Source organism: Manihot esculenta, chromosome 6 (genome assembly GCF_001659605.2).
Source record: "Manihot esculenta cultivar AM560-2 chromosome 6, M.esculenta_v8, whole genome shotgun sequence".
NCBI classification, from domain to species: Eukaryota; Viridiplantae; Streptophyta; class Magnoliopsida; order Malpighiales; family Euphorbiaceae; genus Manihot; species Manihot esculenta.
The window spans coordinates 20,519,712-20,531,120 of record NC_035166.2 but is presented as its reverse complement, the minus strand read 5'-3'; positions in this window follow the sequence as shown (position 1 = coordinate 20,531,120).

Here is an 11,409-nt window from a genome sequence, read left to right as displayed (position 1 = left end):
TGTTCTCCTTTGACTTCTTACCACACGGGTCGATTCAGAAGTGAAATCAGAATTGAATTCGGTTCAGAATTACATTAAAGCTAATTAAAATTAAATAAATCAACATTAATATTTTACCGATTTAAAATTATATTGTTCTTTTTCAGATTAAATTGGCCGATTGATTTAAACATTTTAACGTTTGTTTGTATTTATATTTTAATTTATTTGATTTAATTTTTATATTTTAATATAATTTTAATAATTTTTAAATTTTTAAATTTTTAAATTTAATGATTTAATTAACATGGCATTTATATTATTATTTTTTTTTAATTGATCGATTAATTGAAAAATATTTGATATATATTATTTTATATTTTAATTTAAAATTTAAATTTTTAATAAATTAATTTAACGTGTATATTTAAATGTAATTTTAGTTAATTTTTAAATTTTAAAATAATTTAATATATAATTCACATTTTCAACAGTAATAAATTTTATTTTAAAATAATATTTATAAATATTTTATGATAAATATTTTATTTAATTTAAAATAATAGTATATATAAAATAATTAAAAATAATATATTTATTATAAAATTTTTATAATTATTAATATAAAATAAAAATTATCAGTTATTAAAGCAGTGAACTGTCAGCTTTATATTCCTATTGTCATTAAAGTTAAATATATTAATAATTAAATATAAATTAATATTATTTTTAATTATAAAATTAGTTTAAATTTAAAAAAATAAAATATTATATTTGATATTTATTTAAACTTTTACATTTTAATTTTTAAAAATTGACTAGAATTATATTAAAATTTAAATATTTAATATAATATAAAATAATATAAATTTTGAGTCTTTTTCAGTTATTTAATAATTAATTTATAATTAAAAATAATAATAATAATAATACATATAATATACCAATTAGATTGTTCAATTTATAAATTTAACTAAAATTATATTAAAATATAAGCTAATTAAATTAAAATTAAAATAGTTGGACTAAAATATAAATAGACATAAAAGTGAGGCTTTTTAGATCAATAGTCGGATCAAATTGAAAATTGTTTCTTTCTCAATAGTTAAATTCAAACAAAACTAAATTTTTTATAAAAAAAAATCCTTTTTGAAATAACACAAAAGAGTAATTGAAATTCTAAATTTTTTTTATTTTTAATATTTAATACTTATTTTTATAATCATGAAATATTTTAATTTCTATTAGTAAATGCAAACTTTCACTGCTTAAATAAATAAGCCTTATAAGATCACCGTCTATTAATCTAAATAATTTTAATGTTTTAATCAACTCACATTTATATTTTAAATTTTTAATTTTTAAATAATTAAATAAAATTTTGAAAATTTATCACAATTTTATTTATAAGTTAAATTAATTTTGATTAAAATTTAAAAATGTCATATGTATGTGGTTTTTTTATTATTTTTAATTAACTATATTTTTAAGTTTTTGAACGAAATAATTCAAAATTTTTTTGTAACTTCACGTCTTTTTATTTATTAAACAAAATAAAATAAATATTTTCACAAATTTACATTTCAAAACTTAAAGAGTTAGAATACAATTACCATAACATACAAAATATCGATCACCATAATTTTTTACCAAAATATTGATATAAACAAAAAAAAAAGTTTAATTTGCCGGTCTAGTTGCAATGGAAATATAAAATCTAAATAAATAGGGTGGTAATAAAAAAAAATAATAGGTGAATGATATTAGTTTGGAAAAGAAAATAATTATTTATTTATTCTTAATTTTTTTTTTCTAAACTAACATCCCTTACTCATTATTTTGAATATTTGAATTATTTTAATTAATAAAAAAATATAAATAATAAAATTACCAAATATGATAATGGAATGACTATATTATATTTTGATTAAAATTAATTTGAATTTATTAATTTTTTTAAATGAAATTTAAATTTATGGATAAAATCGTTTTTTTTAAAGTAAAACTATTTATTATATTAGTAAAATTCCATTAAATAAAATAGGGATATCATCCCAAACAGAGAGACTCTTATACTTAATAAATTTTTTAGTCAAAATATGAGCAGTTAGAGTAGTATTACGACAAATCTATCTAAAGAAATATCAGTTTTAGAATTAACAAAGATTTATAATCATTCAAAATCAAACTCCTGCATAAGATAATTTGGCAAAAATGTTCCTCAAGTACCTGTCTAAATCCCTGCATAAGATAATTTGAGAAATATACTCATCAAGTGCCTGTCTAAATATAATTTGACAAATATGATCCTCCTTTTTCTCATCTCTCGAGCATAAATTATTAAAGTATCCCGAATAAAGTCACGAAAGAGGATTTCTACGAGATAAATATCGAATAAGATTTCAAGTCTAATGTCGTCGTTGCGATTCTGGAAATTCATAATAACTAGTAAACCTCAATTGAACATTACCTTTCGAAACAACTGAATTAATAAAATTTGAAAAAAATTAACTACAGAAACAGATACATAACTCTTTCACATCAACAAAATGTCTCATCTCAATCATTGTCTATTTGACTGTGAAATAACCATCAAAATGTAAAAAACTACAAAAAAATTCTATACGAAAACTAAGAATTTTTGTTTTTATAAAAAATAAAATGTATTAAATTGTATGTAAAAAACCTCTATACCATACAGAAATCATAAGTGACAATCGGAATATCTTTGAAATTCATAATAGGGACAACAATATCTTTTTATTTATCGATAATCAATTGACGCAAATTGTCTTTTATGGAAAGGAGAAAAAAGATATTAGAGTTAAGAAAGAAAAAAATGCGAGAATATCGAGTCACAAATAGACCATAGAGAGAAATTCGTATTGAAAGTGAGCTTATTTTTTAACTATTTTTTTTAGATAAAATCGTTATAATTAATAATTTAAATATTAAATCATAGCAAATTAATAATTTGTTATATAAGGGTTGTGTTTAGAACAATTTTAGAAATTGTATTTAATGTTTTGATTGAATAAAAAAGCTAAATTTAAAAATTGAGAACGTAAATTATAAAAAGATAAATATTCCTTATACGATTTAATTAATAATAACTAAATAATTAATTATTATTAAAATAATTAGTATTACTGCCATAGTAATCGGAAATTAATTCATCTATTAGGTCTACTTCAAATCAAGATTGAGTTAGACGACGACCGCAAAAGCTTACAAGGGCCACGAGTGTTTCCATCCACTTGACATCATTGTCCCGCATGCATGTCATAACTGATCACTACTTCTCTCTGTATATAACATTTAACACATCGTTTTATCAAGAATTTTACCCCAAAAATCAATTATTATTTTAATTTTTAATTGTTAGTATTTAATGTAAATTTCATAAAAAATTAATAATTATTCAATATACACTTTTGAGTTTCCAGAAATTTATATAATTGAGTTTTATTAAAATTTAAGAGTTCAATAATTTAAGAATTAAATAATTAAATTTCGTAATAATTATATTTATATAATTGAGTTTTCTGCTGACTTGAATTTTACGGCTTTTCTATTGAGGCTATCATTCTTGGAAGAAAAAAAAAAAAACTGATTGAAAAATGAATTTGACCATTTAAATAAGGTGGGCTTCATGCGCTAGCATGTTTTAAGAATTTTTTACAAGTGAAATGACTTTTTAAAGGTAGTTTATTATTTGCTTTTGAGATATGAGAAAATAATATCTTAGTCTTTTTCTTTCTTTTTTGAAACATGTTTTTTTCTAAATAAAAATGATTTTTTAATTAAATTTTTTGTTAACGTTTAATTTGTTATATTTCATTTTTCCTACAGTTTAATTAATATACTTTAATATTTTAATAATTTAAATTGATTAATTAAATGAAAAAAAAAAACTCTCCAATAATTGTAAAAACAAAAAAAATTAATTATATATATTTTTTTGAGTATAAATGAATTAAATTATTCACAAAACTGCTTTAGATTTGGTTCGATAAATATTTAATTAAATGCGATTCTATTTCTAAATGTAACGAATCAAGTTTGAACTTAATTTTAAATTTATTTAGTAAACAAGATAAACATAAAATAAGACAAACATAAACTTTATAATATTTGGTTTGTTAAAATTTATAAGTTTAATTCGTTTTTGAGTTCATAAAAAAATTCATTATTAGATTTGTGAACAACCTCATTAAATAGGTTGAGATTAATATCCTAATAGAATTTAAATTAATTCCTGAATATACGTTGATGAGTTAAATTTAAATTTTTTAAAATTTAAATTTTATATAATTTAATAATAACTTTAAAACTTAAAAATATTTGAATCGTCAAGATTTAAAATTTTTTTTTATAAGTTTGGGGACTAATTTATATATATATTTATTTAATTAAAATATTTTATTTTAAATTTATTAACTTTAAATTAAACTTTATTATATGTTTTAATAAATTGAATTATTAGTAAATTGATCGAAAATAAAATCATAAAAAATTGACTTTTTTAAATTCAATAAAGATTTAATTCATCTAAATTTAATAAAAATTTAACTCGTTTAAACTTGATTCATTTAAATTTATTTATTAAGCACATTAATTTTAAGCGTATTAATACTCTATTTAAATTTAAAATGAATAAAGTTGAAATTTAGTTTGAATTTAAAAAATTTTTAATAAATTAAATTTAATGTTTTAAAATTCAAATAATTCAATTCGTTTACATGCTGTCTCCTTCCTCTCACACACATTCATACACCATACATTGTGTCTCTCCTCTCTCAAACTCATTCCGTTTCAGCCATCCCCCTGAAAAATAAAGCTCAACCATCATTAAAAAAAAAAAAATCCAATCAGATTCGAAGCATAAAAATTCAATATAATATTCAAAGCAACATTTAACAAATTTCATCACCACTGTCACACTACAAACAGTCAACACCGGACACAAGCTATATTGCTATTACTAGGCCCGATTGATTTTCGATTTAACTAAAATCAAATATTTGATTTTAAAAATCAGATTTACAATCAAATTTTAATACCTTCCAAATAGATGTAAACAATATTGATACGATTCCGGTTGAATACTGGTTATTATTTTGATTCTGTTTTAATTTTAATTTTAGGTTTATTTTTAATTATTGCACATAATAAATTATAATAAAAATAATGATATTAACCTTTAAATAATAATAATAATAATAATATGTAATTCTTACTGAGAATGTTGTATTATTTTATATATTGTTATTAATCATATAATTTTAATTAAAAGATAGATAGATAATTAGGTAGAATAAACTATAACTAAATAGGTAGATTCAATTAATAAGGAGATTATATACATAATAAGCTATAATTAACAAATTAAATTATTTCAGTTAAAAATTTTAAATAATTAATTATTTTATAATATTATTAATATCTATTATATAATCAATATAGTGAATATTCATATTTAAATTATATAAATAATTTAATTTATAAAAATATATAGATAATATTAAATATAAAAATAATTAAAGAGAATACTATATACATACACGCACAATCGCGTTCCCCTCCTTCAATCATGAAATTGTCGATGACCTGATGAAATGCAGAACCTTTGTAGTCAAAGCCCTTTTCACCTTATCAAGATGCCAAATGAAAAATAATTATAACAGATATAAAGAAGCAAAATAAAAAGAGGAAAATGCAATAAAGTATGGAAATTATCTGCTGTTTGGGGTACATCATCACCATATAATCCAATTACAATCCTTCCAGCAGGCTTCCCTTAAGGAATCCTAATGCTTATATCAAAATAAACTTTGTTAATCCTTTTCAATTGTAAATCTGCTGCCTGCAACTAAACAAGAAACTCAATAGTTATGGCTTCTTTAATGGTCTTGCGAGCACCCAAAATATTCATAACCCATCCAAATCACAAGAATTGGAAGCTTCCTCTCCCAACTTTACGCAGATCGAAGGAGCTAGTACATCGAGTTTTAAAGATTATAGTGAGATGGACTGGAGATGGATGAAGCTGCCTGCAACTAAACAAGAAACTCAATAGTTATGGCTTCTTTAATGGTCTTGCGAGCACCCAAAATATTCATAACCCATCCAAATCACAAGAATTGGAAGCTTCCTCTCCCAACTTTACGCAGATCGAAGGAGCTAGTACATCGAGTTTTAAAGATTATAGTGAGATGGACTGGAGATGGATGAAGGACTGCGTTAATGGCATTAAGAGCAGATGGTTTTGGGCGCACATAGGAAAAGGGAATATGAGTTTGAAAACAGTGGAGTTGAAATGGCGAGAAAGAACAGGGGATAGAGAGAATACAGAGAAGAAATTAGTTAAAAAATATTTTGTTGAATTAGTTTTTGGAAAAAGTTTATTATTTAATTTATATATTATAAAAAAAAGTTATTATACGGATGAATGGATTTTAAAAAATATATTAAAATATTTTTGATATTTTAAATAAAATTATTAGTTAAATTTTTAATTTTATAAAAATATTTATTAATAAATTTTCATTTAGAATATTTTAAATTTTTTTTTAATATTCAACCGCTAAAATTAATTAAAAAATTTTTTAAAAAAAATTTAAAATTTAATAATTAATTAATATATTTTTTATAATATAAAAATTAAATAATAAATTTTTTAAAATAAAAAATATATTTTTTAAAATAAAAAAATATTTTTTTAAAAAATGTGACAAGTGACTTGTTTGGCATATTTTACTCATGGTTTTTAGATTCGAATCGATCTAAAAACCAGTAAAGACAGATGATCAACAGTGTAAAATTTGATCGGAGGTGAACTAACTGCGGTAATGAATAATAGAAAATTAATAATAATATTTTTATTATAATTAATTTATATATATATATATATTTCTATAAATAATGAACAAAAACTATACTTAGAATTTTAAGATTTAAATGTTTTAAAAAATAATTTAAAACTTTAAATATAATTTTTACTTTAAATTAAAATTTTATAATAACATATGAAAATAAATATTCATATGAAAAAATAAAAATTTATGTACTTTTTTATTTAAAAAAATAAAAGTTAAAGTGATAATTTAACTTAACTAATAAACTAAATTATTAATCATAGTAATTATTTAAATTATAATTTTTTATTTTTCATGTATTAGTTAATTATAATTATTTTATAGTACTGTAATCTAATAAAACACACTGTCATATATATTTTAAGTGAAAATAAGTCATAATGAAATGAATTAATTTAATTCGTTAAGGAAGTTTGTCTAGTATGTAATCGCTGGGATTAATTCTTAGTAAGAGCAAATATAATTTTTATTAAATAAGAACAGTTTAATTTAAACAAGGTTAATTACCAGCATGTTTTAAGAATGTTTTACAAGTGGAATGATTTTTTAAAAGGTAGTTTATTGTTTACTTTTGAAATATGAGGAAAATGGTAGTTTTTTTTTTTAAATAAGTTTTGAATCATTTTTGCTTTTAATGAGAATGATTTTTTAATTTTAATTTATTATATTTCACTTTCCCTTTAGTTTAATCCATATGCCTCAATATTCTAAAAATTTAAATCAATTATTTTACTCATAGTTCGCCAATTGTAGATTTGGATAAAGCAAATTACTTTTATTCCATAATTTTTATTCGTTTTATTCTTGTACACATATTAAAAATATAATTTTTTATTAATTTTATAATTATATTCTTCTTAAATATATTAAATTTTATTAAAAATTAAAATATATTTTAAAAATAAAATAAAATAAAATAAAATTATAATAATCAATTTATATATTGATATAGTTTAAAAAAATAAATAATAATTTTAAAACAACTAATAAAAAAAAGATAAAAATTATAAGACCGAGAAAATATTATATTTTAATATAAGTTAATGATAAAAAATTGTAATTATTTTATATTTTTTATGTCAATCAAAACATAATTTTTTAAAATTATTTTAATTATATTTTATCGTTATTTATACCGTTAAAAAATTATTGAAATTATCGTATCACTTGATATATTCACGTAATGTTACCACACCATATCAACAAAATTTAGAATTAACCATAAAAAATTTTATATTTTACTTTTTTTATACTTTTATCTTATATTTTTATTTTTACTAATTAAACTTTATTTTTTAATACATGACTGAATGCACCTTACGTTCTTTATTTAGTTGAAAATTTAAAAATTATTAAATTACTTTTTTTACTATTAAATATATTTAAAATTATTATTATTATTAATTTTTATCAATAATTTTATAACCATAATAATTTATTTTAATTTTATTTTAATTAAAATCATTATCAACCTATTTTTCTTGAATTTGTTTAATATACTTATTATTTAATATTACTTCTAAAACTATGGTTAAAAAATAAATTTATTAAATATATTAATTATAAAATATTAAAAAATAATTTAAAATAATATTTAATATAATTTAATTTGAAAATATTAAAAATAATAAAATAATTTTTAAGGTATTTTTTAATTATTCTTTTAATTCACTAGTAAAATATTAATCTGCTATTTTTTAATTATACTAATATTTAGAGAATTTAAAAGAAATTAATAAATAAATAATTATCAAAAAGCTCTATATTTTTAGTTTTATTATAATTCTACTCTAAATTTTTAAAATTATAATAAATTTTTCTCTGAAATAGCATACGATCGTGATATTGATGTGATGAATGTGGCAATTTTATTAAATTTTAATTATACAAATAACTATATATTATATTGGAGTAATTTTAAAAAATTTTATTTTAATTGACAACAGAAAATTATAAAGTGTAATTATAACAAAATTAAAAGTATAAATTTTTTTTTATTAATTTTTTCAGATAACAGTATTTTAATTTAAAGCAATTAAAATAATGATTTAACTGTAATTTAAAATTATTTAAAAAATTTATTATTTATTATATAATAATATATTTTATTAAAATATTTATTTTATATTAATAAAATTATAATTTTACATGTGATTTTTATCCATTGAAAATATAATTAAATTTTTTATTTATATTATAACAACAGAAATAAATGTAATGTTTTTTAAGCCATTGTTAATGTAAATATAATTATCAACTTATTTCATAATTAAATTTTAATTTTGTAATTATTACTGTCACTGCACTTTGGGGAAAAACGTAACAAGTCAGCAACTTCAATTGAATTGTTTTTTAATTGGATTTTTAGCGTTAAGATAAATGAAGTGAAAATATTGTCCACCAACTTATGCTACCAAAAACTCGACAATGGTTTTATTTCATCACTTCAAATATCTTTCTCATAAATAGCATGAATAGCCGCACATGCAGCGTTGTGAAGTAGACCGCAATAAATTGACACCAAACACTGGACTTTCTATTAATTTAAAAATTAATAAAAAATAATTTAAAATTATAAAAAAAATATTTATGAATTTAGATTTTAATTACGGGTTAAAATTTATGTTTAAAGCGCATAAAATAGAGAAATTTATAATTTAATCTCTAAATATTATTATTATTAATAAGTCAGTTTTTATTTTATATTTTTAAAAATCTATTAAAACGTTTTTATATTTTCTTTCCGTCAATAAAATAGTTATTTCGTCATATTTTTTTATTAAAATTAGATAAAGGTGGAAAAGAAAAATTTTAAAATCTAATTTTACCCTTAAATAAATTCATTTATTTAATTATTAAATATTATTATTATTAACAAGTCAGTCCCTATATTTTCAAAAATTTATTAAAACGTTTTTATCTTTTTTCATATTTATTAAAACGTTCTTATCATTTATTTCCACGATAAAGAAGTCCCTATTCTTTTCTCATATCTATTAAAACGTCTTTATCGTTTCTTTTCGTCAACGAAATAGTCAATTCTAATCATTTCTTTCCGTCAATGAAATCATCCCTCCCTGTATTTTTTCTATTAAAATATCCTTATCTTTTCTCATATATATTAAAACATTCTTATCGTTTTTTTTTAATCAACGAAATAGTTTCTATCTTTTCTCACGTCTATTAAAACGTTCTTATCGTTTCTTTCCGTCAACGAGATAGCCTCTATATTTTCTCACATATATTAAAACGTTCTTTATCTTTTTTTTTTCTGTCAACGAAATAGTCTCTCCTCTTTCTCCTTCTCTTCTTCAAAAAAAAAGAAAAAGATGATGATGAGAAGAAAAAGAAAAAAAAGAAGAAGAAGAAGCGGAAGCAGAAGAAGCGGAAGCAGAAGAAGCAAAAGTAGAAGCAGAAGAAAAAGCAGAAGAAGGAGAAAGAATTGATGAAGAAAAAAAAGGAGGAGGAAAAGAAGGAGGTAATTTAGTATTTTACTATATTTTTAACGGTAAAAATAGACGGAATATCTATTTCGTTTATATAGAAAAAATATAAGGACGTTTTAATAAATTTTTAAAAATACAGAGATTGATTTGTTAATAATGGCAATATTTAAAGATTAAATTGTAAATTTTTTTAAAAATATTATTTTTTCTTTTAAATATGTGAATTGGAGTATGAATCGATATTATAATTTTAGCCTTAGTGGTGATGGTATATAATTTTATCATTATAAAATTAATATTATATGTTAATTAGACATATAAAAACAAATCAATATTATCGTGCACATTTATTCAATAATAAAAGTTTTTAATTATTTTTATAATATATTTTATTATTGTTAATATATTAATATAATAATATTATAATTAAAAAATATCATATAAGTGATCTGTACAAATTTTATCACAGGATAATGTTATTTTATAACTCTATTTTTTTTATAAACTTTTATAATATATGTATATATTAAGATTAATAAATTATATTAAAAATAATAATTATGTATCAATAATATTATTTTTAGTTATGGAGTTACTATAATAATTTATTAAAAATAATATAATATAAATATATTATTATTATAAAAAATTATATTATAAATAATATTAAAATATTTCAAGTTTAATTTTATAAATTTAAATATCTTTTATGCTATTAAACATGTATAAAATCAATGTGTTCATCTAGAAAAAATAAATAAATAAATTTTTATTTATTTTTTCTACTCTATGAATTATAAACGATCCAATGATCATATATAATATTTAAAAGTATAATATTATTCTACTATTAGATATTGTACTATATTATTGGATTATTTATAATTTATAAATAAATTAATTAATTTAATTTCTAAAATAAATTAATTACTTAATTTACTTATTTTTTCTCTTTAATAAATTATAACAACTATGTGATCTCATATAACATCTAATTACAATATAATTTTATATCATAATTATAAATATATTAATATTTAAATATATTTATCTAACAACATAAAATATTAATATATTTAAAATGTAAATTTAAACAGCCAATAAAG